Source organism: Prionailurus bengalensis, chromosome A1 (assembly GCF_016509475.1).
Source record: "Prionailurus bengalensis isolate Pbe53 chromosome A1, Fcat_Pben_1.1_paternal_pri, whole genome shotgun sequence".
Classification (NCBI taxonomy): Eukaryota; Metazoa; Chordata; class Mammalia; order Carnivora; family Felidae; genus Prionailurus; species Prionailurus bengalensis.
In genome coordinates, this window is record NC_057343.1 from 207,251,166 (window position 1) to 207,264,279 (window position 13,114).

The 13,114-nt window shown below is 39.5% G+C and overlaps 1 pseudogene; it reads right to left on the reverse strand.

Annotated features, from left to right (window-relative positions):
* Positions 1 to 12,267: 12,267 nt before the first annotated feature.
* LOC122477579 lies at positions 12,268 to 13,055 on the reverse strand (annotated as a pseudogene).
* Between the last annotated feature and the right edge of the window lie 59 nt (positions 13,056 to 13,114).

The following is a 13,114-nucleotide window of genomic DNA, read 5'->3' on the forward strand; positions in this document are numbered from 1 at the left end:
TTATCTCTCCCCCTGCCCCCAGCCTGAACCATTCCCACATCTTCTGGTACTTTACCTCCATTTGAATTAGTTCAGTTGCATATATTTATAAACTTCCTGAAAAGTGCTTTTAAAAATATATAATCACAAGATTTAGCATGATCTGCTGATTAGGTGACATTACATTTTAGAAAAGAATCATATAGGAAAAGGGAACTGTGGTTTAAATCACTGATATTTAACCAAAAACTGCTTCATTCTCCCTTAGCTGAAGGATATTTTCTCTCTGCTCATCAAACAAATCAAAGACAAACAAGACCTATGTATATTTACAAAAACAATTCAGATTATAAATATAGTTCTTACACTGTTGCTTCTTTTGTATACACAGAACTCAGGAACTCAAGACATGGCTATTTACAAGCACTAAATTCATCAGTGTTGGGTAATGAATTTTTATGCTAACTGCTATTAAGGAGCAGAGCCAAAATTGAAACTCAGGTCTCTGTCCTCTGTCCATAGTACTGATTCCTACTTGTAGAAAATAATGAGATGGTGCAATCTCAGGGGGAAACAAAAGGTAATGTACCAACAGCCACCATCTCCTCACCTCTTCAAAGATGTTTTGTTTTGTTTGTTTGTTTTTTAATTAAAAAGAACAGATAAAATAACAAAATAAACCTCTACAGATTTCAGTTACACCTCTGCCACCAGTCTGAGGTGCTGACCTCTGGAAATCAGTGACCTGATGGTGACACACCTCCTGCCCCTCCCTAACGTGTTCTCTTGCTTCCTTCAAACTGGAAACTTCTCAGATCTGCAGGGACTTGCTATAGGTATAAGTACACTGGGGACAAGAGTGGGGTGATTTTCACTACAGTATAAAAATGCAGAAAATATAAGCCTTGTTTTCATTAGAACATAGTTCTGACTGCGATCTATTTTGTGGGTGGATAAAGTTGTGCACACAATAAATGATTTTGCTAAACTTACTGTCAACGAAAGAATAAAGTTAAATTTCCTTCGGGCAATTTCTTATATAAATACAAAGATTTTCTTAAGCATAATTCAATAGAGCAAAATAAGGGTATTTTCCCAAAAACCTCTTAACAGCCCAGAGAGAGAAAAGACTTAAGTTCTCCTGAACATAGCTTCAAGTTTCTAGAATTATACAGGCCCCTCTATCCACTCCTCCATCAGCATTTGCCTTAGCACAGTGATATTATGTTCGTTTCTGTAGGAACCCCTCACTGTTGACTCTTGCAGAGCAGGGACTACAGCACGGTGACAGGAATACGTATAATGGGGACTCAGTGCCAAAATGAAATGAATTTCTGATTTAAGTCCCTCTTGCCAGTTCCCTGTTCTTTACAGAAAGAGAGATCTGCTCATACTCACACTTTATTCTCTTACTTGAAGATTTACATCTCCCTCTACATTCTCCTCTCCAAGCCACTTGTGTTTAATTGTTATTCTTTCTTAGTTTAATGTGGTTCTTGATCTTGACTGTTCCATTCCCTTTGAATGAGTGACGAACTAACTCATTCCTTCATTGATAAACTAAGAGTAGTTCCAACAGCAATGAAAACAAGGCATGCTAATTAAAATGTCAAAGAAGATTCAGTGGCTGGCAGGCTGGCATGAATGGCTGTCTCCTGGAAGACCTGGTCTGGTCACTGAGGGCTGAGAGCCTAAAATCAGACTCCACAATGCACTTGCCATCCTGTTATATGGCATGCATGAGGCATGAGTTTTTGTTATCAATCAGTTATTCTAATTAAGAAAAATTAGTCTAATTAGTCCATAAATGGACTGTCCACTTCCAAAGAATTTAAACACAATAAAATATAATAAATTTTTAAAAATACACTGTGCAGATATTTTTTCAAAATCCAGAAAGATTGCAAGACTACATGTGGAGCATACCCAGCCCCTGGAACATACTAAGTTATGTTAACTGGGATAAGTTTTATATTATAATACAAATTGTTAAGTTCAGACATGTTAGTAAACAAAAAGGTGTAGATAAAGAAGTCATTATATTTAACCAGCTTTGAAAAGTGGTTTTGATAACATCTTAAAATCAGATTGGGCAAAAAACAAAAAACAAAAACAAAAAAGCAAAAAACAAACCTATATGGAAGCAAAATGCTGAGGAATAAATGACTAGGTAGTATCTATTTTTCAAGAGCTTCTTCCAATAACAATTTATTAACATTAAACTATCAGGACATACAAGACACTGAGCTAGGAATTCTGCAGGAGTAACAAGATATAATATCTGTATTCTACCCTAAAAAGGCTTGACTGATAAGCTATTTATGGAAGAATAGTAAATTCACAGTATAAGGCAAACCATTAAAGCAAAATTATAGGAACAACTATATACTCTCTACAGCTCAGAGGTAGGAAAGGTTTCTGCTTAGAGCAAAGCTCACAGGCCACCTAGGAAGGTTAAGTAATTCTATCTAAATGAAACAAATTTCTAGGAGTCTGTCCTTTGTCTCATGCTCCCGTTCCCGTCTCCATCCTCAAACCCAATCTTATTCCCTCATTGAAAAAACCATATTTACGCTCCCAAGGATACCATCCAAAACTCAGTGGATAACAGAGTAAATAAAGTAATGTGAGACTAAATTTCCAGCCTAATGTAAAGGACTTGTGTCACAAATTTGAGATTGAAATTTATTAGGTAGTGCTTCTACCTATAGAGAGGAGAGAAAGAATCTGTATTGGATAGAGAGAAAATTGGGGCAGTGATGCATTCACATGAAGCCCTCGGCCAACTCCACCAGAAATTTCCAAATTTAGCTGGGATTCCTTAAGAGTTGTTTCAAGTTGGGTCAATAGGCCCAGGCTGTCACTTCCCCAAGTCAACCAGTTAGTGAAGCAGCAGTCTTGGGAAAGGATTTAGGCATTGGGCAAAGTTAGCTCTCTTTGAGACAATCCTGAAAGAGGGCAGACAGCTCTCCACAGCCCCAGGAATAAATCTTGCAGTGCTGGAGGGGGATCAGAGTGGCATGAACCAACATCCACACAGGTTACACGATTTTTTCCATTTAAGTTTTCCAAAGTCAAAATTGTCTTCATTCATTTTATGTACATATATACATTACACTGATGTCTCCTAATTAGTATTATAATTATCAATTCTGAGTAATAAAAAATACTATAGCTTTGTAGATGACTGTGATATTGTGACTTATATACTAAGAAATATACATATTTGGTCTTTGTCTTATTTCTGGCACAGAGCTCCTAAAACCCTTGGAATATCCTAAGAGATGAGACCAAACAACGAAGTCTTTTGTTATGTTAATGCTATTACTTTTGTTTTTTTCTTCCCCCAAAATTATGTTTATTAACATACATCATTTATACAGATTTTTTTGTTTTATTTTTAAATTTATTTTTTAAATTTAAATCCAAGTTAATTAACATATAGTTTAATAGTAATTTCAGAAATTTATTTAGTGATTCATCACTTACATATAACACCCAGTGCTCATCCCAACAAGTGTCCTCCTTAATGCCCATCACTCCTTTAGTCCTTCCCCCCACCACACCTGATCAGCAACCCTTAGTCTGTGCTGGTATTTAAGAGTCTCTTGTGGTTTGTCTCTTTTGCTATGTTAATGCTGTGACTTTTGAATCCCACCTAGGGATGGGGTGAGTTGCCAGAACAGATCCCATGATTAGAGGGTTACAATTTTCAGAACTTTGGCAAGGGCAGAGGGGCTGGAGATCATTAGGGCTAACTTCCAAAACCACGACCTCCTGAGCAGGGGTGAGCAGATTCTTTTCATTTAGGGTTTAGGGTGAATATTCAGAAGGGAAACTTTATCACCACATGTAGAGGTGGGTATAAGATCACATGTGTATCTTAAGGAAACATGCTCATACATACAGTGTATGCTATGTTAATGAGGTTTGTGCTTCTCCTTGAGAGGAGATTGTAACGTTACAGTGACATAGAGGTAACCATGGGACACTCCAGGGTCCATCTGCGCAGAGGTGAGTCAGTGATCAAGCTCAAACTGGTCTAGGCCAGCTGGAGTTCTTGCTGTTGTTTTTCTCTAAAAGATAAGATTAACATTCCTATGAAGAGGAAGGGGGTCAGTAAGGGTCTTGCTGGTGACACTTCCGTGTTGGTGCTGAGAGAGTGGTGCTTCTGGAGAGGGCATGGAAGCTCTGTGCCTCTTCTCCCTGACTTGCCCTGTGCACCTCTACCATCTGGCTATCCCTGAGTTATATCCTTTTATAATAAACCAGTAATCTAGTAAGTAAAATTCTTCTCTGAATTCTGTGAGCTGCTCTAGCAAATTAACCCAAAGAGGAGGTGATGGGAACCTTTGATTTATACCCAGAGTTACAGGTAACAACCTGAACTTATGACTAGCTTTTGAAGTGGGGGGCAGGGAAAGGGATCTGTAGTCTTGTAGAACCTGTGGAACCTGAGGTTATGTCTCCATAGGTAGTGTCAGAATTGAGTTTGACAGCAACCAGAGTTCACACCCTGCTGGTGTCCAAGAATTGCTTGTTGGTGGTATAGGAAATACTCCTTCCACAGGTTGAAATTGGGTCTAGGGACTCAAGCAATGATAAAGCTTCCAAGCAGTTTTGGTTATTATGTTCAGACCTCCTTTTTCAAATAGAGTATCTCTCCTTTCTCTCTTGCCCAGCTGTTGCCAAGTAATTTACAACTTGAGAAAGGATAATGGAGGTATAAACAATGCACAGATGTCTCTCTGATTTCCTTTATTGTGTTTCCTCTGGGAGGTATTAGGGAAATCATTCCTTGACTTTGCCCGAGTTTGTTGAGGATGTTGATAATAATGGAAATAAATACGGGCATGCAAACAAAAGAACAGCTTTGTTCTTCTCATTAGAGAATGTGACTGGAGGCTCTAGGTCAACATGTCAATGCCATTGGAAGTTGGACTTCTGGAAAATTGTTTCATAGAGAATTTAACTATGATACATGCACAACCATTTGTATCATAGGACTTGTAGAACTATGATAGAGACTGGTGAGTTTCTCACTTAATAACTTTATTCATTCCCCAACAGATTTCTTAGTGAGCCCACTAAGAACTTTGGAGATACAGTAGTAAATATAACAGCTACAGCTACAGCTTCTAATGAGGACAGCAGAACAATGGGGCAAATAAACATTTTAACCAAGAAAACAAAGTCCAAGGTGTCCCAGGAGTATAAGCAGGCCTTCTAATCTAAACTAAGAAATCACTACAGATCTCCAAAAGAAAGTGACATTTTTAGCTGAAACCTGAAAAAAATGAGCTGGGTTTAGACTTTGAAAGAGGTCAGAGAGAAGTGTTTTAAATGAAGGGGGCATCTTGGTCCCAAGGAAAAAGAATGGCATACTTTAGAAAATAACCAAAAGAAAATTGGATGTTCAAGGGAAACAGTGAGGGGGAAGAAACTGGAGGTCAAGGGGAAGAGAGGAACTAAATTATGAAGGACACCATTAAACCATGTTAAAGGGCTGGACTTTATTGTCTGAGGGACATAAGGAAGCCATTGAAAGATTTAAAGCAGAGAAAATATGTAACCGTAATTCAATTTTATAAAAATGACTTTGACATAAAAATATTGGAGATGGAGCTGGAGAGAAATGACTAGATTTAAGAGATAATTGGTATCCAGAATCATGAGGGTTAATGATTGATTGGATGATATGAGGAATTGTAGGGGAGTCAGAGAGCACTTGGGCAATTTGGTGGAGACTAGTGCCATTTACTGTGTCAATGAATGCTGGAAGGAGAAATGATGGAGCTGACAAGTTCACTTTTGCACATTGGAGCCTGAGGTATCTTTGAGACATCAATGCGTAGAGTTTCAGTAGCAATTTGACTGTGCTTTGGGGGCTCCCTGGGCTAAAGACATCCACGAAAGCCATGTGAAAGAATGATATTGTCCAGGGAAAGTTTGGAGACCAAAAAGAGTAGCATACTTAGAATAGCACCATGTGTCAATATTCTAGAATTGGGTAACGAACAGAGTCACAAATGCATCTGAGAAAGAATATGCAAAGAAGTAGGAAAAAGGGAGAGTTTGTTTGGCAGAGATCGTTACCTAAGCATCCACCTGCTTCCTCTGTTTCCTAGACTGTTTTTTCCAGCCTCCCAGGAGTTCAGTGTTGCCATATTGAGCTCTAACTAATGGAAGGGGAACAAAAACTGATGAAGGCCACTTTCAAAGGTGGTACATAAAAATCTCCCCAAACTTCTCCATCTCATGGCTCAATGTCAACCCCAAGAGGAAGTCAGAAACCTTCCTCATCCCTTAGGAGAAAATACTATTAGATTTTACATGAGTAAGAAGGAAACTTCTTTTATGTTAAGCCACCAAGATTTGGGTGTTTACTGTAGCAGCAGCATTACCTTCACTCACACACCCAGTGTGGCACAGAAGCCAAGGGACTAAACTACTTCAAAAAGGAAGGAGTAGTCAACAATGTCAAATGACTGCTGAAAAGTCAAGCAAATTAAGTACTAAGGAATCTCTTAGATTTTGCAACCCATAAGGCCCGGGTGACCTGTATATATCAGTATTTGCAACTGAAGATTTTTAGGATAAATGTAAACATATCTGTGATCTTAATGGCAGTGGTTGTTTTAAGGAAGTTTCTGCATTCATAAATCAATCAAACTGTCTTAACAAACTTTGTGTATAGGTGTTTTAAATGTCATTTTTCAGTCAAACAAGACTTCCGAGATTGGTTACACAATTGAATTTTGATTTATCGACTTGGTCCTTAGTTTTCAATTGACTGAGTGGATTATTTAATTCTCTTGACTCAATTTGGATGAAGAAACAAAGCCTGTCCACAAAGTGTCAGAAAAAAACTTGGGATCTATAATAATCAATTAATCAATCAATGGCTGTTTAGCTTGGCTGAAACAATTACACTTATTGTGAATGCTCTGAATTTTCTGAATCAGTGATTTAAAACTAAATTTTATGCATACTGAACATTAGTGTGTGGAAAAGCCATAAGGTTCTTGTTAAAATGTAGAGGCCTAGAACCCTACATATAAATATTCTAATTCGGTAAATAGATCTTGGGAGCAAGAATTCACATTTTTTTAACAAGCACTTCAGGTGATTCTGATAGGTATGGTCCCTAGCTCACACTTTGCCAAATACTGATCTGTATCTACCGGGATGCTTTAAAATCCAAATTTGTTCTCAAAAGAGGAACTGTAAGAACCCTTAGGTACTTGGCACCAGAAATAAAATTTGGAAAAAAACCCAGAAGAGCATTTTTGTTACAAAAGAATGAAAAGGAGAATTTTAAAAGGCCATGTCAAATTTTTCTTTCTTTATAAATTTACAGACATTATTCTCTCCATTTTTATCCATTCTCTTCTTGTGAATTTCAAATAAAATGGTAATTCGATGATGAAATTTTCTCCTTTCAGAGCCCCAGCATACAATTAGCAGGCGATGCAGCAAGCTTCTGTAGCACTTTGTGCTATATGAACTCATTATGAAAATAAGAAGGATTTTATTTCCTCATTTCCTCATAATCTCATTTCCCTGCTTTTTTACTCACCTTTTAAAAGAGCCCTCCCACTGGTATAACTTAAAGAACAGGACCTCTCCCTCCGACCCCATCCAGATGCATAGCCACTTAAAACCCTTGTTATTCTGCTCTCCATTTGTTCTCTCTGGTTCTATGTTTCCTCGTTTGTAAAGACAGGATAGTAATAGAACGAACCTCATTAAGTTGTCATAATCAAATGAGATAATATATGTAAAATGTTTAGAAAATGTCTGGTATTTTGTAAGGCCTTACACAAATGTTATTCAAGAATTATACTAGCACAGGTGTTTCAGCCATATTACTGCACTTACACCTTCTTCACTTTTTGCAAAATCACACACTAAACATAACAGTGCTCGCTGGAAAAAATAGGGTTAGGAACAGATCCTCAAAAGCCATGGTACTTTTACAAAAATGATAAGAATCCTGAAGATACAAAGATTGAGTTAAATCTCCACTAGCCTTTGCCCCCCAAATCTGTCAGTCCGCCCTTCGATGTCTCAAACCCTGGGACTCAAACTTCCCCTGTGGAGATACAGGTCTTTAACAACAGCCACTTTGATAAAAGATAGTTACATCAGGACTCAAAAGTTTGTTCTTTTGTTGTTGTTATTGTCTCATTTTAACACAGGAAAATCTCTTCCCAGGTTCTTAGTCTGCAAATACAGTTTCTTCAGGTAGTTTCACCTAGTGGACAGTATAGCAAGGATTTCAGGCCATTAAGCCAGCCACTTTCTTGAATTAGAGGAAGATATTCAGAGCCTTTTAAGCGTTTTTTTTCCAAACTCTTCAAATATCATAAAAGTTTTGTTTTATTTAACTGTGAAAAAGCTTACACAGTTGATTGCTTCGGACAATGAACACACTGGGAAAAACCAAGTTTGGTCCAATTTGTTTTCTGTGTTATGCTGATATCACTCCCCTAATTACCAATTGCATGAGTTGATTTGCATTTAAAAACACATGTTGTAGCAGACTGTAGATACGATTTTTAAAAATCCAGAAGACTTGAGAATTGCGCTATAATAAAAAGAGCCTTAGCAATCTAACTCCCCAGCATTCTTTTCCAAAAGTGACTTGAGCCCAATTATCAAGGGCTAAAAACGCTGATCTTGTTAGAAGTCTGGAATAGTGTGAGTGTTGGTGCACCCTGGTGGCAAGCAAAGACGGTCAGACTTGATGTATTTGGCTAATATATTAATCAGAGAAGGCAGCTCTACTGCTTAAACTCCATTTATATCTCAGCCAGTAATAAACAAACAAATAAAACTCAGCTCTGAGCTTTCTCGCAGGACATTCTTTTGTTGGTGTTTTTTTTCCCCTTCCATTGGTCATTAGTCATTGCCTACTTTTTTTTCTTTTCTCATTTCTCCCTCAAAACAGGTGGAAAGGAAGTCTTGGGTTGTTCTAACAGCAGGAGCTGTTTCCCTGAAAGATTTTAGGCCCTACTTCCTTTGAGGGGAAGTAATGGGAATGTGATATTACAACAAGCAGTGGCCCTCCAATGGCTTGTGGACCCTCTTACAGGTAACCAATGCTCCTACAGACTGCTAGGCTCACTCACTCCCCCTGCTCTGCGCTGGGAGATACTATCACCAGATAAAAGAGAAACCACAAACTGTTGTGGATAAGGCATCAACTGCTGTACCAGCAACAAGGTAATGAGCATTGTTATGTTGTCAGCATTTATTCTACTGTCTTTGAGGCACATAGTCAACCTCGAAAGATCCCAGTGGTAGAAACATTACAACACAAAACCTAGCTCGCTTTGCTCCATCTCTTCGTGGCCCCAGGCTATACAAGTTTCTTTAAAAGGTAAAGTTTTCTGAAGTCCTGGATCCAATCTTTGAATATATGGATAGTAATTAGACAAAGTAGGGACCTGTTGAGCCATACATTGGCGAAGTCCATGGAACATTAGCAGCGTCACTTGTGATCATTAATGAAATAAAAGGCGACAGATCTCAGCAGAATGCAGAGTTGGATTCCTCCTCAAATTAGGAGAAATATGAGAGGGGTGGCCAGTTTGGGTGTGTTTTGGATCCCCTCATCCTGGCAGCCATCTCCCACGGCCTCACTTGTTGATAGGATAAGTCATCCGTTTCCATCATATTTCATTTGCCTTATGCCACACACTCTGCAGCCTCAGACTCCTAATAAGAGTGTCTACACTCTGGCCACACGTCCTCTGAGGCTGCCTTCTTTCTGAGGTCAATAATTGTCAAATCCAATGGCTAAAGCCAGGTGCTCATGTGCTAAGCTCTACTACATTTGGCCTAATTGTCCAAACTAACTCCCTCCTCTCAGAGTTGGTCTCCCCATGGCTTTCTCAGGGGTCTCTGCCTACACCTCTCTCACTCTCACTTCCGTTCTGAGTGCCCACTCCATCATTCCTGCCTCTCTCAGTATTACCTGTCTTCTTACCCACAGACTCTGTAAGGCCTGTAGCGTTGGCTGATGCCCTGTAGCATTAACTTGCTTGTGGGTCTGACTTGCCATGAGGTCAGAGCTGACCCCATGTCTACATGACTGTTTGATCTAGTGTACGTTACCATGTGACAAGGTATAGTCTCCAATCATATTTCTTCAGGCAAGTATCTGATAGAGAATCTGCTTGATTGCGATCAAACAAAAGGATGAACTGACTTTGCGCCAGGTATAAGCCTCTGGTCTAATCAGTTGTGGATAGTGGTGGGCATGCTACCCACTCCACAGGTCTCATGGGGAGCACTGGACGAAGGCCGGTTGACTATGAGTTCATGGCATAAGAGTTTGTCACCCTGTGCCCCCACCCCATCTCTACCATAATCCATTATTTACCCCTGTCAGCCCCCTGCCCTCCCCTGTCAATTTTTTGCTACATCTGCAGTGGAAGTTTTGCCATTTTCCCCTTACCTTTTACTCCCTTTGCAAATGCCATTCTTTCTGCCTAAACGGTCCTTTACCATTTCTTTGTGAAATTTATCTTTTAACACCCAACTTCTCCCTCTCTGAAACTTTCAGCCTACTTTTGCAGGCACTGCTGCTCATCTCTGAGTCCCCATTTTCTTTCGTGCTTACTTCATTTAAAGTTTTTCTTAATGTTTATTCATTTTTGAAAGACAGAGTGCAAGTGGGGGAGGAGCAGAGAGAGAGACACAGAATCCAAAGCAGGCTCTAGGCTGTCAGCACAAAGCCCGATGCGAGGCTCGAACCCACGAACTGTGAGATCATGACCCGAGCGGGAGTCAGACGCTCAACCCACTGAGCCACCCAGGAAGCCCTACTTACTTCCATTTTAGCACTTACTATATCCATGGGCCATGTTTAGTACTAAACTTGTCTTCCCCGATAGAATTCTTGCCCCTTGAGGTACAGGCCTACCTCTTAGTCATCATAGCTTCTTCACCAATGCTTAGGATACTGTCAGAAATGCAGTAGGGATTCAGTAAAGGCTTTTTGAAGGAATCCATACATAAGTGAATGAGGTGTTTGGAGTGAACATGGAAATAGTAAATCAGGGATTAGTAACAGGGAAAGAAAGGAAATGATAGTACTTATGCTACAAATGGCAGTCATTCTCTCAGAATGCTTTTTGTGAAACACTTACACCTGTGTTAGGCAAATTTTTACTGTTTCGATTTCTCTATAAAAGGTAAGGCTACATTTATGGGAAAAGAAATTGATACTATAGCTTGTATATTATGCATCCCATTAAAATGAACTTCTTTGCTTTAAAATAAACCATAGCTTTTCTTAATGTTGACATCCTGCGGAAATTCTTACCATAGCAAAATTTCAAATTGGTCAGCACTATTGAATCTTTCCAACCTGTGTTAATCTGGGATAAGAGTAGGAGATAAGAAAAGAATTTCTTTTATAGAATATGTAGAATTATATAACTTTGTAACAAAGAATTCAGCTACCTATCATTACAAATAAACAACCCCAAAATTAAGTGGCTTAAAATAAGTCTTTTACTATATTTCAAGATTTTGTTAACCACAAATTCAAGTAGGACTCAATTGTATGATTCTTCTGCTTCATGGGTCATCCACTGTGATCACTTTATGATACTTAGCTAAAAGCTGAGCTGCTCTGGACAGTTGAAGATGGCTTTCTGCCACGTCTAATGACTAGATGGGAATGCTAGAAGACTGAGCTCAGCTGGGTTCCTCTCTTGTCTGTGTAGTCTGAGGACCTCTTGAGCACTGAAGCTGAACTTTGTGTATAACAGCTCCAGGCTCCAAGACACCAAGGCAAAAGCCACCATCGTCCTAAGGATCAGGGCCAGAACAAATGGAGTGTCACTCTCTCAAGGCTCTATTGGTCAAAGCAGTGATAAGCTGGGATAGATTCAAGAGTGTGGAGAAATAGGGTGCTTCGGTGGCTCAGTCGGTTAAGCGACCGACTCTTGATTTCAGCTCAGGTCATGATCTCATGGTTTGTGAGATTAAGCCCACGTTGGGCTTTGCACTGTCAATGCAGAACCCGCCTGGGATTCTCTGTCCCTGTCCCTGTCCCTGCCCCTCTCCCACTCATGCTCTTTTTCCCTCTCAAAATAAATTAAAAACACTAAAAATAAAAGAGTGTGGCAAAATATACTTCATCCTTTGATGGCATGTGATATAGGCAAAGAAGGAATAAAGATGGACAGCTACTCCAGAAATATAACTTCTCTTTCATGCTGTATTATCTTCAAATATAAAGTCTTCTAATCACATCATCTAGAGAGCATTTTACCCACTGCTCTATCTGGTTGCCAGTCTCTTGTCTCTTTCTTCAGCAATGGTGAGGCAGACATCGTTTCCACAGGAAAGAGAAATCCATGGTTTGTTGCTTTTGTCAATATAAAAATGTTGGAGAGTTGGGTGGCAAAGCTGCTGCCATTGACATCTTTCACATGAACTACATCAAAAGAACCAGCGTGCCTCTCTCTGTTGATGATCACACCAATTCTTCCCAGGTTAACACCTCCAGTCACCATACACAGATTACCAGTGTTAAACTTGATGGAGTCAGTAAACTTTCCAGTCTGCAGATCAATCTGAATGGTGTCAGTCACTTCGATGAAGGGATCAGGATAGCAGATAGTGCCAGCATCATGGGTCACCAGATGAAGAAGTCCTTTTGTCCCCACAAAGATCTTTCTCACTTTGCACAGCTTGTACTTGGTCTCCTCAGGTGTAATCCAATGAATAGCAAAGTGACCCTTGGTGTTGCAGATCAGATGGAAATATTCCCCAGTCTTGTGTATGCTGACATCCATAAAACCATTAGAGTAGGTTATATCAGTTTGGACCTTGCCATCAATCTTAATAAAACACTGCATACAGATCTTCTTTACCTCATCTCCTGCTAGGGCACACTTAAGTCTGTTCTTCAAGAAAATGATGAGAGGGAGACACTCTCTTGGTTTATGGGGACCAGTAGATGAACGAGGAGCAAACACACCGGTCAGTTCAACCAGCGTACAATGCTGAGCCCACTACATGCTTCAGATGTTTCTTGGGACCATGAGCCATGGCTGTGCTAGGCACAAAAAGATAACTTTATTACTTTTAAGAAGATAGAGTAGTTTGGTTC